The 24,112-nt window shown below is 39.2% G+C and overlaps 1 protein-coding gene across 3 annotated transcripts in view; it reads left to right on the top strand.

Moving 5' to 3' along the window:
* Positions 1-18,732: 18,732 nt before the first annotated feature.
* Positions 18,733-24,112, top strand: part of AGTR1 (angiotensin II receptor type 1) — a 28,410-nt gene continuing 23,030 nt past the window's right edge. Inside the window, exon 1 of one of the 3 annotated variants that reach the window (XM_065073929.1) lies at positions 18,733-18,976. The gene's annotated coding sequence lies outside the window, so the exon portion shown is untranslated. The remainder of the gene's footprint in view (positions 18,977-24,112) is intronic. The other 2 variants (XM_065073928.1, XM_021292113.2) reach the window with 2 other exon arrangements.

The raw sequence follows: 24,112 nt of genomic DNA, 5'->3' as shown, positions 1-24,112 counted from the left end.
TGTGGCTGTGACCACTGCGCACATTAACACAGTAAAAGAACAGAGTGAAAAAATAATACAACATATGTTTTGACAAAACAGTTGTGAATAAGAGGAATCTGCTACTTATTATACAATAAACACCATAATTAACACCAGATACGTGTGTGCCCTTTACCCATTTTAATTAGCAAACTGAGAAATATGCAGGACATCAGAAAAAGGACAGACACAGATAGGGAGTTTTCTTATCACTTACTGTAAAAAAAACAGATGTACACTTTGCCACATTTGAGAATTTTTTCACATGCAAACCAAGACATGGCAAGACCGTACTTCAACCTGCCTCAACTGTATTTATTCAAAGCATTAAGTAAAACAGATGAGTATTTTGTCAATATTGAGATAGGATATGAAGTTCACTTTGACCAAACTGATCACAGGGCAACTTGGGAAAAGTTTTCATTAAACACCCCACATTTTCAACACTTCAGATTTTCCCAAAGGACAAACTAGTTATTGGTTTTGTGCTTTCACCACTCCAGTACATTCAAATAGGAAAACATCTTGTTTCTCCCTTTTCTCCATGATCTCATATCTTGATCACTTAATTTCACAGTTATAACAAAAAGCGACAAGAGAAATACCAGACCTTGTGCTTCATTTTGTTCACAGGCCATTTACGTACATGCTTTGGAAAAGATGGCCATATGGGCATCTGCAGTTCTGTTTTCAGTTTTTACAGTCCTCACTGATGAGCAATGTTAGATAAAAAGCTGCTCACTCAATGTCAGCTGTGTGCCAGCAATGGAGAAAGCACTTGAAGGTGTTAGACAAGTGACATTTCTCTTTATTAGTGTCATTGAAGGGGTCTTTTTACATTACCTAATCTGAAGCTTCAATTTTGGGAGAAATAGTTAAAGCCAGTACCATCAGTCTCTTATCGTTCATTTAGAGTCATTAACAGCATAAAAACTTTACAATAAGCAATGAAAAATAAGACTTAAATGATGTCTCAATAGCCCTTCTCTATTAACATTTAGCAGTGTTGAGAAAAGAGCATCATTCCTCTATTAGCCCCATGAAGGCTCCAAGGGTTGATGGCCTTCCAGATGGCTGACTCTTGTCTAGCACTGCTAGTAAGTTTGAATTTTTAGATGAAAGCCTTCAAATTTTACTTTAGAACACAAGAAAAGCAATCCCACTGTGCATCTTTTTGTGAGTGCAAACAAGTGTGTAACAATAAGTAATTAATTGCTTCATTTCAAGTCAAGGTTAGCTACTCTCTGTGTGGAACTAACACTGCCTACTCCAGGAGGCAGCAATGAGGTGAGGTCCTTAAGCAGAACATTAGTTATCCTACAGCTTGCTACCGCATGGCTCCCAACCCCCAAAGAGTACAAGAGCCAAACATCTCCAAAGAGCCAAAAGACATACCCAAACCTGACAAAGTTAGAAAGAAATCCCTTCCCTTTAAACTCTTATTTAGTTTTTGCAGCTTTTCCTCCTCAGAGGCTTTCAGTAATAATCTGAACTTGTACATATCACTCATCTTACATGGACTTAAAATGTTGCTGGTCTAGTTAAAGGAAACTACAGTTTTCTAATAATATGGCATCCTTTAAGAATGCTTGGAAAGAAAATGAAAAGGATAATAAATTAAAATAAAGCTAAAATACCTGTGATCTCATATACATACTCAGCTATCCAGATCCTATTCAGTCCAAGCTTCACCGTGTACAGAGGGGTTAAAGAAACTACATATTCTGACAAAGAGAGATCTCCAGCCACTCAGAGACAAAGACTAATTAAGGATAGCATCTCTTTCACAGATGAGCCAAATTAAATTATTAAAAAAAAAAATAAATAAATCACAATGTCTAGTTCTTCACTAATAGAAAAACATATGAACTATATTCTCTGGGAGAAGCTGTATTTAAGAAGTAAATATATGTGCGCACCATAATCCCCTTCATTCTTCATTCTTACAAATGGCTACAACATTAACTTTTGTTTCATTTCAGCCTCCCTTGTTTTCCTTCTCTCCCTGCCAGTGTTAGACACTGTTTTCTTTTTACCAGCACTGAGCTAGGAGGGAGCTCCCCAAGGCAAGGCTGATTACCACGGGTCACTTTGCCTTACTGATGAGGGCAGAGCCCTTTTTCTGCAGTCCTAGAGGTCTTGAGACAACAGGTTGCCACCGAGATATTTCTGGCTGGAGGTTACAAGGACTGTGAACCACACTTAACAAAGACAAATACATAGCAGCTAAAATCAAGACCATAATTTCTGCCAGCTTCTTTAATTTCAGTGTTCTCAGCCCAGCATAAGGTACTACACAATCTGCCTCTGTCTGCAATATCCAGACAGCCCAGGTCTTCAATATTGGAGCTGCATTTATAATCTCCCAGTTTACTAATGAGCCAAAAACCACTATAAACAAACAAATTATCATGCCAAGAAAAAGAGACCTACCGAACTGGGTTGTATCACCTCTTCCTACTTCAGCCTCTGCCTCCACCTCCAGAGTCAGGCATCTCTCACAGGTGGGGCAGGCAGAGCTAACAGCACTCACAGCACCTCCCTTAACCCCAATTGGGCTGTAGTTTTGTCAAAGCTTGATATTCAAGTCTTTTAAATCATCTACTATCCCCATCAATGACAATCACTGCAAGTGCCTTGAAGCCCTTTTTAAACTGGTAAAGTCTTTCCAAGATCAACTTCAAGACCTATGTTAGGGCAAGGGTGCAGAAATCAGCCACACTGACCCTGATTTGGGGAAAGAAGATGGTTATGCAGTTGGGAAAAAAAAATAATCTGCTAACCAACCTGATATAAAATGAATCCAATTCTATATTGCTATATGCTTTAGGGAGCTCTTACATTTCTTTTTAACTGGGAACATCCATATTAACCTTGAATAACACTGCATGCTCTGATCTCTCAAAGGCAGATGGGGCTTCTAAAGATAGGAAGAGACTGATTAGAATAACAAAATATACTTAAGCATCAATTTCCACCCTTGTGGGCTCTACAAAAGGCAACTGGCGGAAGCAAGTTACACATCTTAAGCTGCAGGCATCAAAATTAATTATTTTACACCAAAGCATGCCTCAAAAGGGACCACTGTAATTAGGATAATAAGCATTAATGCACATTGTGAATTTTATGTGGTGGGGTTTTTTTTAAGTTTATAAATCCCTTTTGGACATAATTGTTTTGTTATTGTTATATGAAATAAAAACACAAATGAGAAATTTAAAATCTTATTAAAATATACGCAGTTAAATACAGACTAAAGTATATATAATCCTCCCACAATTTCAGACTTTATGGACAGTATCTATCATTCTACATCTTTAACTATATTAATTGCATGGATTTTAAGTACCATTAACATTCATTCAATATTGTTATTCCAGAAAGCTTCCAGCTAGGATTAGGACCTTTTGGAATCAAAATTTAATTTGCAGGGAAGATAATCATAACATTTTAATCTATCTCAATGTATTAAAAAGGAAAGGAAAAAAATCAGCTGATATTGTTTTAAAACACTAGAGACCTGGCCCACAGCTTACAAAAATTAAAACCATTCCATCCATTGATGGCAGACTGCGGACCAGGCTATAAGTGTGCTGGGGCCACACTGGGGCTAGTTCACTACGTACTACACATTTACGGCTGCACGGGAGGTGTGAGCTAAAGCACCTTTTCATATTCTCACCACCTCATTTGAGGCCCCAAAAAGAGAGAGCAGATGCTGAGGTGGGAGCAGACGGTGCACTGATTGCTTCTTTTAGGATTAGCATTAAAGTGTGTAATGTGTAACATTTAACCCCCACCCTCACAAAACACCCTCTGCTCCTGCACCTTTCCATCAGCCACTAGCACACTGCACAACAATAGAAAAGGATTTTGCCGTTAGCTAGAACATTTATAATCATTTGGCTCTGTAGGAACAGCCTAGATTAATCTCATTCCTGGTTTTGGATGTGGTAGTTGTTTGCTTTTTAAAGTGCTACAAGGCAACATTACGTTGCTGTTGCCAGATACCGTATTTATAATTACATCTCAGAAACAATTTATAAACCAATTTGTTAATATATAAAAGTTGTTGCTGGTAACAGGGACATTTTTGAAGGGTAGTTCTGCATATAGTCACTATGAAATTCATGGGACTGTTTCTGAAATTTGGGGTTGTTAACCCCAGGCTCAAAGCAATTTTTTCCAATTAATTATTGTTTTCCTTCCTAATTTTCTCCAAAACTTTGATTGTCACAATATGTGTAATTTCCTCCCTCAGATCATTTCATATCATCACAATTAGCTTTAAAACAGCTATCATTTTCCACTCAGAACTTGCTATGTTTTAGAGGTTAACAAAACAATGTTTTCCTCCTTTCAGATCTGTTATAAGGCCTAATAATTAACATCTGTGAAGTACTCCAATATCTTAGATACAGCCAAAGAAAGAGCTAGAAAATAGTTTTTACCACTGTTTGTGAATTTCTTCAGGAAGAATGAAGGAAAGGAAGTCTTCTACTAATTTCTTTTCCAATATTCCTTTCTAATAGAAACATTATATGGCATAAAATTTGGCAAAAAAGAATCACAGTTTTGTTGCTAAGAACTGTGACATGTATTCATTGAAACATCCCCTTGAGAGAGGGGACATGCAGGCTGCAAGCGCTGCCTGAAAGAAGACAGGAAAATTCCACTGATAATTTAAGCTGCCATTTATCATTGCTGAAATAACGGCTGAAAAAAAATGATCACACTAACTAATCACGCTGTTAACATGTCTTTCCACATTCATTTACACGATTTCTATCTGTGAGCTATTGCTGTACCCATCTTGGTTGTTTATGCATATTACAGATATGCCCCTCAGGACACAAGGATTTATGTGATGCAAAGCTAAAGGAAACCTTTTTGTTTATATCAGTGGGCTTTGGGTGAGACATCTGAGCCCAGACAAGGACAGAACATGCACCTTAGCTGTCTCAAGCCAGCAACTACCAAGTCCTCATCTGCAAAATATAAAAGGAAAACCTCACAAAGGTTAAGTTTCAGGACTAGTATAGTAATCACATAATCTAGGGATGCAAAACCAACCTCAACAAGTTTACATGCTGCAGAACTAGAGTATTTAAATTAACTAACAGAAGTTTAAAACTTTTGTTGTTGTTGTAACGTAAAAAAGACAACAGTGTGTGAAGACCTTCGGAAGACATTTCATTCCATGTGTACATGAGGGGAAACAGGGAGGGGAAGCAACAAAGCATTGGTGATTATATGACACTTATCAACATGAGAGGATACAGGGAAGATAAACGCGACTGTGAAAATTTTGCTCAGCAAAACAAGCATGTTTAGATTTGTCCAAAATGAAAGGAGGGGACTGATTGCAGTAGTGTCTGGCTTATGGAAAGCCTCACATCATAAATGCTTTGGATAAATATCTGGTGCCCAAACCCTAACTTGTTCAGGACTTTACAGTAATCATTATATAGCAGACTTGCTTAGAAACAAAGTTTCTATTAACTTTGGTTTACTTTAGAACCTGTTTGTAGCCTACATAAGCCATCCAGACGTACCAGACTAGCTGAGAACTGCAACTCTTGCTCTCATGTCTACCTGAAAGTACATGACTGCCAGTACCACAAGGAGAAAAACAAGCTCTCAAACAGGTGAGAGGCCTAAAAACCAGGAGATGGCAACTCCTGAGCATATGAGAATTATTGATAAATTTTAGGAAGGAGAAGTGACCGTACTATAGTAACAATGCTTGTATTTCATTCTAAATGGGTGACGACCATTCTCAGCACAGTGTGATAGTCATTATAACTTCATATATCTCCTAAATTCAAATGGACAGTACAAACCTACAAACACTGGCCCATAAATGCAAAGCAGAGGTAGCGTTGCCATAGGGAAGAAAGATGCTCCTGTATAAAGCATTTTACAACACAAATCATAATACAGTGAAACCCCCAGACATTTACAAAGGAATATGATCAGTCTGTGTAAAACAATATACAATGCAGCTGCCTCTGATAACAAATTGTACTTCCTACATAAGAAGACCTCAGTCACTCAGTTACCACCACACAGGTAAGATGGCAAGCTGCCTAAAAAGGCTGATAAAAAACGCATTTTCTTACTGCATTCTCGGGACTCCTGATGAGTTACCAGTTGTTTTCTGGTCATCTCTGTTTTTCAAATGCATGTCAATTTGCCACCTATCCTAGAAAACCAGCTTTTTCCACTCCTCCTTGGGCTACCTTTTGGAAACACAACTGCAATTTCTGTACTTAATCACTAGCTACATTTAAAATTTCCAAGAACATAATGGTTCTAATGCAATTACTTCTAAAAAACAATACAGTAGTAACTTCAATACATTTAACTAATTTTTACAAGATCTATCTGGATCACCACACCATCCAAGTGCTTGTGCACCATCAGAATGCTTTTCTTGTATTTGTTGTATTTAAGGAAAGAGTTTCATTACTTTTCTGCAGGTCAGCCCCAAGTCTTAATGACCATATGCCTTCTGACGGGTTAAGTTTTCCACATACACTGTGAGCAGTATCAAACCTTTCTGAACTTAGATACAAGTTTACATTTCCTCCAGCCACCTACACTTTTTTTTAATTTAATTTATGTATTCCCCCACTCTAGAATTGGCATTTCATATGTTCACCTCTTACAAAGCCTGTTTCTTTCCAGTTGCTTGACTTCCAAGTCACTGCTTCTCTCTATAACCCAAGTTTTGCAGCTGTATCTCCTCATCATCCAGCTGGAGCTCGGTCCATTTAATCCCCTCATGAGTTGGAGAATTTAACCCTGAAGAGGTCCTTCTGTTCTTCTGTGGCTGACACAGTTACTGCCTTTAACAAATCCTAGTTATGATTGATTTCGACTTCTTAATTTCACTATCAGAATAGGCGCTCACCAAGTTCCTCTCGTTTTCCTTACTTGAGCTGTCTCCGTTCTTCGTTCACACTTACTCCATTGGGTTAACATGTAGATAAAACATGATGTATTTCTAATCCAAATAGTTGCCAGCAAATTGGTAAACTGAGGCATCATTAAAATGAATAAATAAAATAATAATTAAAAAAAAACCCACACAACACCAAAAATCCCACCACTAATACTACAAGAACCTCCCACATTTCCATAAAGCAGCATGTAAAACAGCCAAAACCAAACAAAATTGGTTAGCTCCAGTCAGTAATGACAGGCATTCCAGAGACAACATGGAACAACACAAAATACATCAGGTGATGGTTCACACCTTTCTTCCACAGAGTCATGCCATAAGAAAAAAAGAACATGGAGCATTCATGTCAATAAAGCCTTCGCATTTAAAGACATGAGACTTACACACTGATAGAATTTGAGAGTCTGAACAGGCAGGTATTTTTTCTAGAAATGCTTTGGTTTTCTGATGAGTTCCTTTTCCATTTATACTTTATTCTTGATCCATTTTACTGCTTTTTAAATAAAATAACATTTTAAACAAAATCCTGTTGCTATTTGTTTCTGCCAATTTTGTTCTACTAAATTCAGTTTTGCCTGCAGCGGCATTTAAATTCTGACTTACAACTTTCACTAGTAAGGCCAATTGAATCTCAAGATATCACTTTCATTTAATCTAAACAGAATTAAGAGCTTCCCTCAAAGCACATCGGTTTCTTCTAAGCTGTATTTTAGGTGATACAGGCATGTAAAAATAAAAACCAAAACAAAACCACAACACCAAACCAAAATAACTACAACAACAAAAAACAAACAAAAAAAACCCAAACAAAAACCCAAGTTACAGATCAGAAAATATTCAATGTCATTCAAATACATTTGCAAGCAGGGATTTTTTAACAAAAGTCTCCCAAGAAAGTTTCAAAATTAATCTTGGGAGATACCATGGACAGACTACTGTAAGTAATAGTGAGATCTCAGCAACATAAAATTGAAAAATGGCCAAGCAGAGAAATAATAATAATAATAATAATAATAATAATAATAATAATAATAATAATTTCTAATTTGCAGAGCCTCCTAATCAGGACTGCCTGTTCTGTGTCTATGAATAAAAAGGTATCCTAAGCTCTTACAAGGAGTTCCTGTTATCAACATTCTATTGCACTTAGCTGAACTCATTTTTACTATGAGTTTCCCCACTACTAACAAGCTATAGACACATGTCACTAAAAACAGGAAGAAAAACACTAAATAGTACTTCAGTTCTCTTATTTTACTCACATTATTTCTGTCATCTGTCTTTAGCAGAGAGACCCTGTCCCTAAGAAGGCTCATTGCCATTCATCTGAAAAAAAAATAAGCCAGTTTCTTTCCATTTACCCTTATTTAATACCTCTGGGAACCATTCAAAGACACCTGACAATGGTATTTGCGTTCCAATTTTCAACCTGATCAGCCCTGTATTACATTTTGGAATTAATTTACTCTATTTTCCCAGCAGATGATGAACACTTCAAAAAGTCATGTTAGACACATGGGTCTTAATGCTCCTTTAAGATATCGGGGTACTATAAAAATAAAAGAAAACCAGAGACTTTTTTTCAATTGAGAATGCATGGAAACAGGCAAAATATCTGTTGGTGAATTTATGTTCTTCCTTCTCTTTCATTTCCTGATTATTGTAGGCTTTACTCCAACACTAATGCTTTTTTGAAATAGCTCTTAAGAACAAACCAACCAACCCTATGTTTTTACTTTCCTCAGAGCACACAAGCAGGAGGGATCCCAAAACAATGTGCAGAGGCAGACAAATTCTGTAAGACCTCCCTCAGTGAAGAAAGGGTCAGAGGTGCAAGGGCAGCAAAATCATGAGGAAGAAAAAGTAGACAAACACATTTAACAGAAGAGGAGAGAAAAAGGCAACAAAAGAGATGGACGCGATCCCTGCTGAACGGTGGAATATCCTTCACAAATACCAGGCAGGAAGCTGGTTGCTGAAGGCTTCCTTTTGAGATAACTATGGACAAAAGTTTGAGGAAAGCATGGCCAGCTCCTGCTTTGCCTCAGAGCATCCTGCCCAAGAGCAACATTGTCCTAATGCCCAGACAGTGATCTCTGCAAGAATCCAGCGTTACTGACCACTCCTGTCTCACCTCTGCTTCAGGCACAGCCCAAAGCACACAGGAGCAATGTGCCAAGTGTCTTTTCCCAGCTATGAAAATCTCTCCTGGGCTGCTATTGGTAGTCTGGTAGAAAGAAGCAGATTCACACCTGGTGAACAACAGGCGATAAAACTAGTACAGTCTGGCCCAACATTTTCTTAGTTTGAAACCCACTGTATGCATACTATTCAGTAAGGCAAGAAGCATTCATGCTCTCATATCTGTGACTTTCTTAAATTCTGGATTCTCATAAGCATCAAAGCTTGCAGGGAAAGTGAGACCTGGCAAATGTGTCAGATAGCTCTTGTCCGGCCAGCTTCTCCACATGCAGTTCTGGAGAGTTCATTACAGCTATAACTTCTAGGTAAGTAAAATCTCATCTTCCCACTACTGGGTTCTTCCAATTTACTCCAAATTGGATCTGGCTTTTTGCTTAAACAGGCCTACAGAAATAAATAGGCAAACTAGAAAAGAAAATACAGTTCTGTGAGAGAATGGCATGTTTTGGCTCAAAACCAAAACAAATCAAAACCAAAAACTAAACAAACAAAGCCCAAAACAAACAAACCAAAACAAAAACAGAAAAAAACCACAAACAAAAAACAAATAGAACAAAATATACTTTGCCGATTTCATATTGCTCAGATATAAGGCAAATTACCAAGAATGTTGCTGATTCTGTGAATTGATAAAGAGTTATTATATCACATAGCTATACTTTCCTGTGTGAATTATCTTTATTTTGGCTTAATGTAATTAAACCAGAACAGACATTGTTTGCAGTCATCTTGCCCTAATGTTGAAGTAAACCTCCTGTGGTTATAACTCTCTGCTCAAAGTTTAAAACCTGAATACTGTGAAAGAAATAATAGTTCTGGAAAAATATGCAGAATCTTGATGCCTATAAATAGTTTATTGAAATATGGACAAAGACATGTACCTGGCACGTCCAAACAGAGGTTTAGACAGTAGTACCAATTCACTAAGATTTGGATGTGCTTAAGTTTTGGAGTTACATGCTGCAATAGGGAGGTTTTAAGCATGTTCTACACCAATTATTCAAAGCACTATACATTCCTTCAGTGGTACAGCCCTGGCTCCAGCTGGGCTCTGTCAGCTCTTGCTTCAGAAAACAGGTATCCAAATCCTTGCAAACTGGTCGGGAAAACACGCTCTGGGCTGAATATAAACTGAGGATGATAGAAACACATTCTGTTTCCCAGACTGTTCTGAAAATTGACCTTAATAATTAAATGTGTTCATAAATACAACCTCACTGCCTGATTGCCTGTAGGAAGCACATATATTTCATCCAGTACATTTCCAAAAGGATTTATATGTCTTTGTGCTAATATTTTGATTTTAGCAACATTTCAACATGTTGACATCATCCATCAGATGTTTTCAACATCTAATGGTTGCTGTCACTGAGTAACACAGACTGATCCTGACCCTTTATGCATGGTTCAGAGCAGAAAATTAAGAACATTAATCATTAGGACCAGAATTATCCTTCTAAGCATAGTAGTCCAAGCTTCTGCTATAAAGGACAACCACATCGAAAACACAGATCAGTACTTTGGAGAAAAAAAAAATATTTATAACACACAGTATATTTTTTTAACACATGCTTACGTAAGCTTACAGAGAATATAGGTAATTATATATAGACGTGTTTATATGTCTATACATTTGTGGGTTTTTGTAGGTACACAAAGAAAGGCTTTAGAGAACTGTCATTCACCTTCTGCAATTGACATTTTCTAAAGATCAAAGCATTCTAAATGTTGCTACTATTTGGTGTTAGAAACTTAACAATATAAACCTCTTCAGTAAAAACACTTTAAAGAAAAAAAGCCTGATAACCATGCTATGATCCTCTGGTGGTTTGTTTCCTCATCCTCATATTTACGTAGATCACTGTTAATAAGCTAAGCCAGACCAGTGCAATAAACCAAACATCACAGTAAACAACCTAAAATCATCTAAATTATGAACAAACTAACCTGTTCCTACCGTTCATTAAGGTTGCCTAGGAACTAGTTCTACTCTTCTGAAAAACAGTCAATGTCTGGATAAACAAGCGAGCCCCAAAACGTGCAGGGAAAACAGAAAACGTCTGCAAGCTCTGACACCGGCGTGTCAGTGTCACACCCTGGCCTGGCCAGGCTGGCTGAGAGCGCTGAGGTGATGACTTACAACCAGGGATGACAGAAATTGCAGGTTGATCTAGATTTACAGGTTTTGGAGAAATAAGTTTGTAAACACCAATATAACATACTGAGAAGCTGGCTTTTGTATTGCAAAAACTGATAGAGCAAAGGTACTTTTTAAGCTATTCACAGGAGTCAAGAAAGTATAAGACCTTCAAAAAAGATGTTATTGATCCAAAGTGATTATTCAAAGTTCCTAATTTTATGCTACAGTCACATGCTATTTAAACAAATCAAATATTTAACATGCACTGGAGCACTAAAAAGTAAATTCTCATTAGTGATCTTTGTACAATGATATAATCACTCTGACCAGATAAGTTGCTTCAATGAAGCAACTATGTGTTTTTTACTGTAAAAATAGTTCTTAGTTTTCATACTGTTCTAAATAACATAGCATACTATTGTATATTACATTTACCACAACATGTATAAGATTTTATGCTATCACCTTTCAAATCAAGTCAGTCATTCTAGACCAGTCTCTTCCAAACTTTCCCGTTCACAAGAGAGGCCAGCTATTTGCTCCAGTTCAGGACAAACACACATTTTGAAATGTGGAGAATTTCTGCAAAATGGTAACTCCCATTTTCTAGCCATTTACACTTGTTTGCATTGATTATTAATTGCTTCTATTTTTGCTCTGCCAGGACATTACACTTAGTCCACATATAGCTGTGAGCAATGAAGAGTCAAACTCTATGGGTCTGCAGGTCATACACACCTTTTCAGTAGCATACTGGGTATTTTGATTGGATTTGGATTGAAGTGACAGATTTGCGAGGAAGAGCTACTTCTACAGTAGATCAGGTAGCACTCCGTACTTGGAAACTTACACCCATTTTTGACATTATCAAGCTGATGAGTGTTGGAATTTAGCTGCTTTTTATCTTACATTATAAAATGTTTGCTCTTATTTATAATAACTTGATTAGGAAGTGCTAATTCTCAGACCATAGTGGTCTGTGTATAGCACTGCTCTGGGGCTCAGACAGTAGCGGGTTTGAATTTTCACTCTGCCATAAACTTCCCAAGCATATCCAGAAAGCTACCGAGTGATTAAGTGGCCCAATTCCCCTGTTAAATGACAATAATGGTACTTCTGCCCTGTCCGTTTCATCCTACAGGAACTGGGCAGGGTTAGGCTGATGACAAACATATGCCTGGAACAACTCGGTGTTCAGCCACAACTACAATAATTATTATACTCACTCTTAACTGCTCTGATGAGGAGAGAAAAAAGGATGATTTTGTGTAGAGAAGCAAAAGAAGCTGCTTAATAACTCTGTGTTAAAAATACCATCTTTTACTCTCCTGTTGGTTACATGTCTTTTTCATAAACAGCAAACCCCCCTCATAATTAGAAAATAGCATTTTCTTCAAGCAACCTGCACAGAGAGGAAAATCCATATTTTTGTGCTTCTGTTTAGATCAAAGAATACAGTAAATAATTTTAAGATGGTCTTATAGCTGTGATTCCTTGTAAATTTACAGAATTCCAGAAGTAAAAACTGACTTCTAAGTCTTTCCACAGTTAGATTGGAGAAGAGAGATTTTTCACATAGTAATTATCACTGGTAAGTCTGCACACTCTCCATTAAATTTTAATCAAAATCATTAGGTTCAACAAGAAGTAGAGGCCAGCTCAAACACCAATTCTTGTTTCTCCATTTGTTCCAAATTATAAATGTGTTTTTATGAATACATACTGTATTTAAGTTTACCACAATGATAAGTCTTGTTTGTTGTTTTGAGAAAAGACATTTTAAAAATTACTAATTACACATTAGTCCAAACCCATTTTTCAGAGATGATTAAGCAATGCAAACAACGTCTTGCTTTACCATAACTACAGCCTTTTCCAGAAACTGATAGTTTTATTCTCAGTTAAAAATTAAATGGGATAGTTCTTAGGACCTATAAGAGCCTTAAATCATTAACATGTCAACAGAAGGTGCCCAAACCATCCTGTTCTACTGCACAATAAAAGAACCACATATACAGTAGTCACAGATTTTACACCGTAGATGTCTCTATTTCAATATTTAATATGCTCCTTTCAAATTTTAAGTCAGTTCTACCCTGAACATAATTTTTACGTGAATCTTGCTTCAGATGAGGTGAATTTACTCAAAGAAAGAGTAAATGAAGGGCTACAATCTGTTTCTTGACTAACAGTACTCAGTTCACACGTAGCATCACATATTGAGAATAAATCACACAGCCTCTCCAAACATACTTCATCACCATCATCCCTGCTTCCAGCTCTAAGGAATTTAAACGTAATTCCTTTTACAGGAACACTTTCTTGGCTCAGATTCTGCCTTTGTATCACCTGAATGATGCCACTTGCATGGCATTGTGTGGAGATCAGAGCTGAATCTGGAGTCAGTGATAGAACGGGAGCCAAGCTTCACAGACTTTTGAATCATAATCAGCGTTCACTGTCTTGCGCTGAATTTTGTAAAAATGTTCTTTTGAATGGCATGATGTGTATAATATTTTATTTAAAGACATGTATCATTTTAGAAAACACATTTAAAATACAACATTTTGCTACCAGTTCCCAGAAAAAAACATGGCTGCAATCACACAGAAGAGGTGAACATCCCTAGGCCAGATTTAAACGACAAAACCAAGCTAAATGATATATGTGCCTGTGATGAAACACTCTTAAAGAGTAAATCTGTAAGTCTGAGGGGAAAAGGCTCATTTCCAAAAGCATATCTACATGTTTGATAAATAAAGGTCATCAAATACCTGCCTCCTCACAAACAGCATACTTTTACTCTAGCCCGACATTTTTAGAGGAACTCAAAAGATGGCTCTTCTTGGCCCTCCCTGCCCCAGTCAGGTGAAAGGCAGCATGACCAGAGTAAAAAGTTCCTTATCAAGAGTGGTCATCATTCATTTAAACAAACACCAGGTTTTTGACAGGAACAAGAAAGACAAATGAGGAAGGTAAAGAAAAGGAAGGATACACAGGAAGGAAACACATCATGCTGTTAAACCTTCATTCCTGTCTGTTTTAATATTAAACTAAACAATGAGTCCAGCAAACCAGGGTCCATTTTACATCTAGTTTGGACACAGACATTTTGCTCACACAAAAAGATATATATCTGCTTTTTGGAACTGCCAGCCCTGCAGCAGCTCCTGTGCCTATGCAGGTGGAAAAGCACACAAGCAACAAATCCAGTCTCCCTGCACTTTCTCTCCACATCCCGCTCACCTGCCCTGTGCCTGCACCTCGGGGGCAGAGGGCACCGAGTGCAACTCCACCAGCCAAGAGGGCAGCCATGGAAACGAGGTGAGAATGTAGTGAGTGTTCATTGAATCATACTGTATTTCAATGTGGCCGTCTAGGATTTTTCAACCAAATGAATTTAATATCATGAACCGTTAAGAAAGTCTCAAAAAGAAGTTGTTAAACTAGTGATCTAGAAAGACCCAATCTAGATGTAAAAATAAGTACATAATTTCCCGATTTTACGAACTTTAGAAAATGAGGTTGTCACACACTTCTCATGCAGTTCATTTTCCTAAATCCACAGAAGTCAAACAAAAATTCTACTACTTCTCTATCAAAATACAACCAGTTAAACCTTGAAGTGTTGAGAAAATGCTGAGAACTGAAACACTGGCTTCCTTACAGTCTTCATATTTTCCAGCCTCACCTTTTGCTGTATGCTATCGTGATTATAAGGGATACAATTAAAGCATACAAACAAAGCAAGACTAGAAGTTAAAGCATATATCTTCCTGGAAAGAGATTAAGTATCTTCATTATTCAAGGACCTCATCAGAAAAAAATTATAATGTAAATTTCCATAGCTCTAGAAATGCAGATCTTGTGAATATTAGCACCACTGCTTCTCAGAAGTTTGCAAATGACCTACCTTCACTTGTCCCAGAAGACATTTCTCCCTCTCCTGCTCTCTCCTTCTCTCACATACACAAACACATATTATTCTTATTAGAGTGTGCTAGCCTTCACAAAACCTTATGGTCTCCCATGGTCCCACGTAGAAAGAGGATAACAACATTAATATACATTCCTATTCCTACAAGACAAGCTGCTAACTTCGTTGCCACAGCTGAACAAGTTTGGGATCAAGAGGAAGACAATGAGAATTACAATGTTAGCATTTTTCCAAAATTTTATTTCCTTAACATTTTCTGGTAACTTTCAGTTGTAGTAGACGCAAAGGAACACACTCTGAAACCACAGTTCATTGACAAAAGAGGATGAAAAAGTCTAAATAATAGAGGTATTGACTTGGGATCAGTTCTGGGTCCCCTTTCTCAGCTATGACTCAGGGTATGACTGAAATACTCATTATGGCAGAAGGAGAGACTTTTGACAAGAAGTGCTGCTAAAAAAGCATTTGTGAGTTTTCTTATCTTCAGGTAAGTCATCAGCATACCCAAATCACCTTGCTGTCAGGACATGTACAGGTTTCCAGTACAGCCAAAGACCTACCTCTGAATTACTCATTTTCTTCTAAGCAAACGCACAGCTGTATTCTGTGTGCAAAAGTCCAACCTATTTCCTGAAAGAAGAGATACTGGGAAAATGCATCAGAAATCCATACAAAAGAATACAATAGACAGAAGCAGCATGCCACAAATCTCACCTGTGATGCTTTCCTCAAGCTGGGCTCTATGTGCCCAGACGCATGAGGATCTATGTATGGAACATCAGCTTTCAATACAGAAAATAATTTTCTTCTTCTCATTCTTGCAGAAAAACAATAATGAAAATGTGAAGAAAACACAACCAGAAGGTTCAGATGTGAATCATTCCAAATGCATTACTTACTAAAAATCAGAGGGTTTTAAAGCCAATGTGATTTTGAGGTCCCAATGAAGATTTGTTTTAAACAATTTATTCTCAATATAGTACTAGTGATTTTAATAAATATTACTATTAGAAGAGCTATCTATTTGATGTGATAGCAATCAAATTGTCCAGTCCAGACACCTTCTTAATGACAGCTATTTGCTCTAACACAAACGGTAGAATGAAACCTGCTCCCTGAAGCCCTTTCTGCATTATAGACACCTCAATCAATCCTGGTGGGAAGAAGCCTCTTTATTTACAGCAGCTCAATGAAAACACAATTTTAGTCATCAAGTCTATTATTCACTGGATGTTCCTGTAAATCACATTTCTATAGCGAGTACATGTTTCAGTGCTCATCATGTTACAATTCTGTTACCGGGATTCCAGACACAAAACTGCTGGTAATGAGGAGATTTTCCCAAAATTACATGAAATTACATCTTTTCTTTCGTGCACGCCCACCAGAGAAGGACAGAACTCAACAGACAGATGGAGACTCAACTTCAATTTTACATGCACCAATTAAAAAATAAGTTTATTTTTTCATTTTATTCTAGTTAAAAATACAATTATCATCTACTTTCCCCACCCCTTTCCTGAAGAGAAGGGATAATGGAAGGTAATAAAAGGGTCGTGATTCACACATCCAGAGGCATGTTGTGATTCGAAGTAGCCGGTGTTTGATGCTGGCATTGGGATTTGGCTCAGTATTAGGAAAACTAAAGAACAATGGCAGACAAATCCCTGCAAGCATCACCTTATGGAGGTCTTCTCCCCATCAGCTCCACACAACAGGTTTTACCATAGAACAGACTGAGGTAGAATTGTGGAATAACTGCCACATACAACGATACTCAGCATCTTGTAATCAGTCACACATGCACAAAGAATTGTTCAGATAGAATAAATGTTTCCCATATGCAAAGAACCCCATGTAATACAATCAACAGCATATATGGGAATAAAAGAGCACACTGCTGTAGCTGGCTTCAGGGACTGTAGAGGCCCAACTAGTATGTACTAGCAAGCGGCTTACAGTCCCTATCATGATAAATCTGTGAACATGCACATACTTTGTCACTAGAAGACATCTCAGCATGGCCTCTTCAGAGAGGAAGCCAATGACAAACTCCCAAAGTGTGGCAGGAGGGTAGCACACGGCCAGTATGGACTGCTTTGGTCCTGACTGCTGTTCTGATGAAAATGCAGATGATTTTTCTTGACACGAAATAAATAAGATCAGGGCAAGAGATTATGTCACAGGTGAATTAATGCCTCCATGTAACTCACTCATGGCCTAACAGACACAGCCTGGAACAATTAAGTTCACGTAATATGCCTCAGTTCTGCATTTCTATCTGAACTTCTGATTTAGCTAACAGACTTTCCAAAAACAAATTATAGGCAGACAAGACCTTGCTGATTATAGATGTGCAGATGCTGAAAAGCAATTATTATTCCAGCTAAAGTTGTTATTACTGCAGAATCCAAATGTTTCATCTTCATTTGCCCTCTCCTATCACTAAGTAGATCCTAATTACTCTTAGCCACAATGAAGTTACACTGCCAAGCCTTGAAAGATATTACCATCCTAAATCATTATGTCTTCCTTAAGAAGGCCTTAAAAACACACTAGGTGTACAAAATATTAGAAAGCAATCTGCAGTTGTGAGGTTCCCATTAGGAGCATTAGCTCTGTCCATAACTATGGTCAGATGACTCTAAACAACTTTTGAAATCCTGTTCTTGATGAGCATGACAATCTCAGAAATCCTGCATGAAAGGTAAAGAGGAAGGAAAGAGAAGAAAGAAAGAGAGAAAGAAAGAGAGAAAGAAGGAGAGAAAAAGAGAGACAGAGAGAGAAAGAAGGAGAAATAAGAGAGACATAAAGAGAGACATAAAGAGAGACATAAAGAGAGACATGAAGAGAGACATGAAGAGAGACATGAAGAGAGACATGAAGAGAGACATGAAGAGAGAAATAAAGAGACCCTGATCCACAAAGTCCTTATTTTTAAGTCAGCCAGCAGCTACATGAAGAGCATACCTGCTAGGACATGTATTGCAGGAGAGTTTAACACGTTTTTCCTTCTGCCCTCTACTCCCAGAGAATAAAGTTTGACAGATTTACTATGGAAATTTTATATATATTGCAAGTTCACTAGTGATGATGTGAACATTTCAGTTGCGCTCACAGACGACCCGGGCTGGAAATGTTTATTCGCTTCTTGCGACCCCTACTTCAGAAAGCTGAAGGCAAAAGGAAGGAGAGGGCGTCCCACGTCCACACCTGGCAGCCTGCGCTGCGCTGGCAGTCGCCCCCCCCCCCCCCCGAAGTTACACAGGTCCCTGGCTCTGCGCTGCCATGCCCAACGGCGGGACACACCGTCCTGCCCGTCACCCGCCCTGGGCAGCCCTTCGCTGCCGCTGGAGCCCTGCGGACCCGCCGCCTTCGCACCGGCAGCGGGCGGGGCGGCTCCGGCAGCGGGCGTGCCAGCGCCCGGGGAAGCGGGGAAGTAGGAGGGAGACGGGTCAGAGGGGTCTGTCCCGGGAGATGGGTGGAGAGAGACAGCGGGCGAGCTGGGCTGTGCTGCAACGCCCCTGCTATAAATGGAAGGGCCGCGCAGCGGAGCGGGAGGAGCGGTGCGGCCGGGAAAGAAGAGCGCGGGGAGCCCAACCCAGCCCAGCCGAACCCGGTGCGGTGCTAGCGCCGTCGAGGCTGAGCCACCCGCCCCTGCCGGGCTGCGGCCGCTCCGTGCCCCGAGGCCGGCCCTCCGCGGAGCCAGGTAAGGCGCGTCCCTCCGGCTACCGCGGGCGCGGGGCGGACCCTGCGCGCCCGGCCGGCTGCTGTGCCGCTTCTCCCTTAGCCCTCTGGAACACGCTGCCTGGCCCCGGGGCACGGCCGGCGCTTGTGGTTTGTCCCGCGGAGTTCTTACTGTGTTAGATCAAGTTGGCTGAGGAAGGCTCCATGCCAGACAAAACGCAGGCACGGAAGCCCTGCTCTCTGGCTTGCCCTTCAAAGCACGCTCGCTAAGCCCACACCCCGTATTTATTTTGGAGACAGCTAAATGCCCTCCAAACTCCCAGCCACGCCGTGTGCGTGAGCTCTCATGTCCTCTCAGCAGCTGGAAGATAAAGCAAATGAAGCCTGTGACAGCAGGCACAGCGCTGGGAGCAGAAACATCTCACCAGCGAGGCTTTCCCCAACTGCCTGCAAGCGGCAGCCCAGTTATCCCTAGTCAAGATGAGGTGTTAAACTCATTATGTAAATTAATTTAAAAACAAACAAAAAACCACTAAAGGTGATGCTGATTTTTTTTTAGACTTTAAGCAAAGAGGTTACATCTGTTAGCAACTAGTATTGATTTCATCAAAATTGTGTAGCATACATGCTCCATAAGCAGACTTATCCCTTTTCTACAGAAAAAAAACCCCAACATTGAGTGATCTCCAGCCAGAGATTAAATTTTAGTTACTAAAAGTTAAAAATGCTTAATCATTTTCCCCCCTTCTCCATCAGCCAGCTGCCAGCTCCTAAACTTAGCTTTGACTCTCAAAAATGAAACTGGACTAGGGTTCCTCAGCATGTTCAGGTGAAATCCTGTAACGTATTTACTGTCCTTCCACGCTGCATACACTAAAACGCTCAAGATGCTATCACTTAGACACAGGCACACAAGCCCTGTATTTTTCTGAGCAAATCAACTTGCATATCAGTACCTAGATAAGTAAACCAAATCACAGTGTGTACAAGCAATAAATTTGCAGGATCCAGTTGTGCCCATTTCTATATTTCTGCAAACCCCTGGAATTAATGAGATGTATGGCAGTGACAGCAGGATTCTGTCCAGAGCAGCCAACAGTTCACTGTAAATTTCCATCACTTCTGTAATTTTGATTGTGTTGTATAGCATGGAACGGGCTGCTAAATGGGCCCAGTGAACTTACCAACCTCAAAAAGGGATGAAGTGGGATTTGGTTTGTGGGTTTTTTTGGTTTTTTTTTTTTTTTTTTTGGTGGTGGGTTTTGTGTTAGTTCGGGGTTTCTGTTACTGTTTTATTGGGGGGGGTTTTGTTTGGTTGATTTTGGTTTCTTGTTGGGTTTTGGGGGTTGTCTTTTTTTGGGTTTTTTTGACCAGGGAAGGGGGGTAGGGGACTGTTCTTTTCACTTGCATGAACCCACACCACTAACATGATTAGACTTCTGGCTGAGTAGGAATGAGCATGGCCTGAAGCAGGTAATTACAATGGTGTTGTAGATAGGCTTTTAGTTCTGTTTTACTGTCAGAGGTATGTTTCACACTCCTGACTTTGGCAGCCTATTTTGCTTGTTATCACCATAATCTTTTAAATTACAGCATCTTTGAAAAATATGAAGTGCCTACAAGTTAACCTTTCACTGATGTATTAAGAATTTTTATGATATGCCTTTCCAGCAGAAACATGGAATTTCTGTACACCTTTCCTCTCTACAGCTTCAGCTACATAGCAGAGAAAAAGATCAGTTACAACTTTAGAGTCTTCCTTATTTCATGTTGCTAAACTGAGAAAACAAAGTGGTCCTATTTGATTAAGAGAGGGAAGTCAACATCATTAAATTTGAGTACAGTTGGTTTCATTGTCCCTGCACTTTTGTCAAAGTGTTAGATTGAAAGAGTGTTAATTCTTAACCTGGAGGAGAGCAGCAGTGGGCCGGTTTCCGATGGTGTGAGACATCCTGCCTTCCTGCTCGGAAACAGCACCTTGCTTGGGTTGGGCTGTGCGTGCAAACTGCAGTGGAAGTCTCTGGTTTAAAAGGCAGTAAATACCAGCCTGAAATGTCAGTATCCACAGCACTGTCAAAGTGAGAAGAGTGCTACCTTTGGGTTTAAAATGTCACAGCTCTACAACCTGCTTTTTACAGTCCACTTAGGATAAAAAGATGCCTGAATTGTATTTGCGTTGCCTGCTCAATGAATAATATCTGTAACTGTAATTAAATATCTGAAAATGTATCTTATTTCCTTTTGGCTGTTTGTAATTACTATAAAACCAGAAGCTGAAAGTAAATACGGTGATTTATTTACACTTTCTAGAATAATTCTGTTGAAATGCATGGACTGTGTTTGCAGACATATGACTGCATATGCAGATGTGTCAGAGTTAATTACCATTAAAAATGTTCTTTCAGATAATGAGCACTCACTGCATTTTCCTACACTCCTAAGTTTCATGCACTGTGGTAGTTTTTTCTGCTGTATTTGTTAAAGGAACACATTTAGGTAATCCTTTTCTCTGGCACTGCCTATGGTTCCTTACTACAGTGCTGGTGATTAATATGGCAGCCTGAAGTTCCATGAACTGCAAACTTTCATTACGCTGTTCTAGTTAAACTCTTGTTTATGCAAAAGTGTAGTATCAGTTGAAAGTGTTTTAAGCAGTCACAAGTTACTCTGATTTGTTCACTACCTCTCCTTTCTCTCTGAACCTTCTTGAGGTCCAGAAACTACTAGTCTCACCAGGAGTATTAATAATCTCTCCTGTGGCTACTACTGCTCAAATTTTAGGGCACCTAATAACATTGTGAGAAGCATCCATTTGTTTCTGTGTGACTGGCACAAATCTCTGTTCTCCACATGTCAGTCTCCTTTTCTGCCTTGGTGAGTTCGTAGATCATCACATTCTGCCTCAAGTTTGATAGAGAACGTGGGATATTTATGCATTATTTTAATCAAATACTATGTCTGAATCACATTTCCTGGGTAATCTTGTCCTTTTTTAGTTGAATGTAATGGTTATCTTCCAGGAGGCACCTCAATAAGAGGAGAAATAGACTAAAATTTAATTTGGATGTGTTATGCCTAAAGCTGAGTTGTGGAAAAGAAGGTTATCAAGATTCATCAGCATATGAATAGATCCACTTGGGCAGATTATTGATATGCCAAAGAAAGTAGCCAAAGTCAGGGGAGGGTAGTGAGCAGCAAAGCAAAATAAACCCCTCACCTATTTGTGACAGGAATACTGGCAACCCATCAGTGTATCTCCTCTGGCACCCAAATGGCCACAGACTTGATCAGAGAGATGGAACAGCTCTGCTATGAGGACAGGCTGAGAGTTGGGGTTGCTCAGCCTGGAAAAGAGAAGGCTGTGGGGAGACCTTATTGCAGCTGTTCAGTACTTCAAAGGGCCATATAAGAAAGATGGAGACAGACCTTTTAGCAGGGCCTGTTGCGATAAGACAAAGGGTAACGGTGTTAAACTACAGGAGGGGAGATTCAGGCTGGACATGAGGAAGAGTTTTTTTACACTGATGGTGATGAAACGCTGTCCCAGGCTGCCCAGAGAGGTGGCGGATGCCCCATCCCTGGAGACATCCCAGGCCAGGCTGGACGAGGCTCTGAGCAAACCGATCTGGGTGAAGACCCCCTTGATCATTGCAGGGGAGTTGGACCAGATGATTCTACTAACATCAAGAGGGGTCTGAAAGTTTAAACAAAATTTCAACCGTTTTTTCCTTGGGTGTAACTAAGGGACTTTGGCAGTTAAGTGAAACTGCACAGGTTGAGCGAAGGACACTACTTATTTGATGGGTAATAGGATGAGACCTGTGCCAACAAATGACAGAACAGAGAAGAAAAAGGGAAGTGAAATAAACACTGGCCTCACAGTTAATCTAGATTGAAATACTAGTTAAAGAGCAATTACACATCAGACCTCTTGCAAATTCTTAGATCCATTGATTTGAAACCATCATTTATATCCAGAAAGAGGAGGGTAATCTCAGAATCTATTCAGAGTTTCAAGTCTGGTAAGACTGAAGGGTTTACAACTGCGAGGTCTAGGTCAGGTACAGCCTGGCCACTACAGCCCAGAGCAGTCTGCTTGTATTGTAGGCTCTATTGCACATGTAGCTAAATCTCTAGCCTTTGGGTAATCTTGTTTCAGGTTTTAAGCTTTATCTAGCTTAGTGCAGATATTTGCGCCTCATGCTCTCAGCTGAGCAACAATTGCATCAGAAGTTCAGTAGTTCAGATGTTGTATTCTAACATGTGTTCCTCTCAAATATTAGTTAACAATTTTGCAGTATTCTTGGATAGCAGTTCTGATTTTTGGACAATTCATCCTAAGGGGGACTGTGGTATTTTTAAGAAGTTAGCCTCTGCATTGTTAGGATCAGGTTTGAGAACTTATGTAAGAGAAAAATGCAGAGCATTGCAAAGTAAGTTTTAGAAATCTCATGGAATTCTGAAGAGAAAATGGAAGATGTGGATCATTTTAGAAGAGTGGGAAAGTAGAGGGAAGACTAAGTTTTTTTGTTTTCTTTTTACTATTTTAGGATTAGTTTCCAATATACTAACAGGAATAAACAGGTTGCTATTGCTGAGAATGGACCCCCAACAACTTACCAAGAAATGATGCATACAGGTTCCACTCCAAAATGTTACTGTTTTCCAGATCAATAAGAGAACAGTTCTGGAATTAAAATTTTATGCAAAGTTAAAATTTTGGCATATATACACAAGGTGAGTTCAGGTACATCAGAGGGTTTTGAGTAGGTGACAACATGATTTGCTCTTAGAGCTTAAAGGTATTATAGACCTCATGCATGAGGTGCAAACGCTGCAGCCTGCCAAACAGGAAGACCCCAGCAGAGCTTTCTTTTATATATATCTGCTATTGTACAGAAAGTTACTAATCACAATATCATTTTCTGTCTCCTTGTTCTGGCCCTAAAAGCCCTGCAGTGAAAAGCAAGCCAGTAAGCTTTTGTTAACCACAGTATTTCTTCTAAGTCTCTTTCCATCAACAAATTTGTCTCCTAACATCACTTTCACCAATAGACAGTCATTGTATTCAGAGCACTCATGCCATGTTCTGTACCATCTTCTAAAACTTGTCCTTTGTCAAAAAAAAAAAAAAAAAGCAGATGACAGAGGTTGTTCT

The sequence above is a fragment of the Columba livia genome, chromosome 9, assembly GCF_036013475.1.
Source record: "Columba livia isolate bColLiv1 breed racing homer chromosome 9, bColLiv1.pat.W.v2, whole genome shotgun sequence".
In the NCBI taxonomy this organism is placed as follows: Eukaryota; Metazoa; Chordata; class Aves; order Columbiformes; family Columbidae; genus Columba; species Columba livia.
Note: the sequence above shows the minus strand (reverse complement) of the source record. Positions and strands in the feature narration are given on the sequence as shown.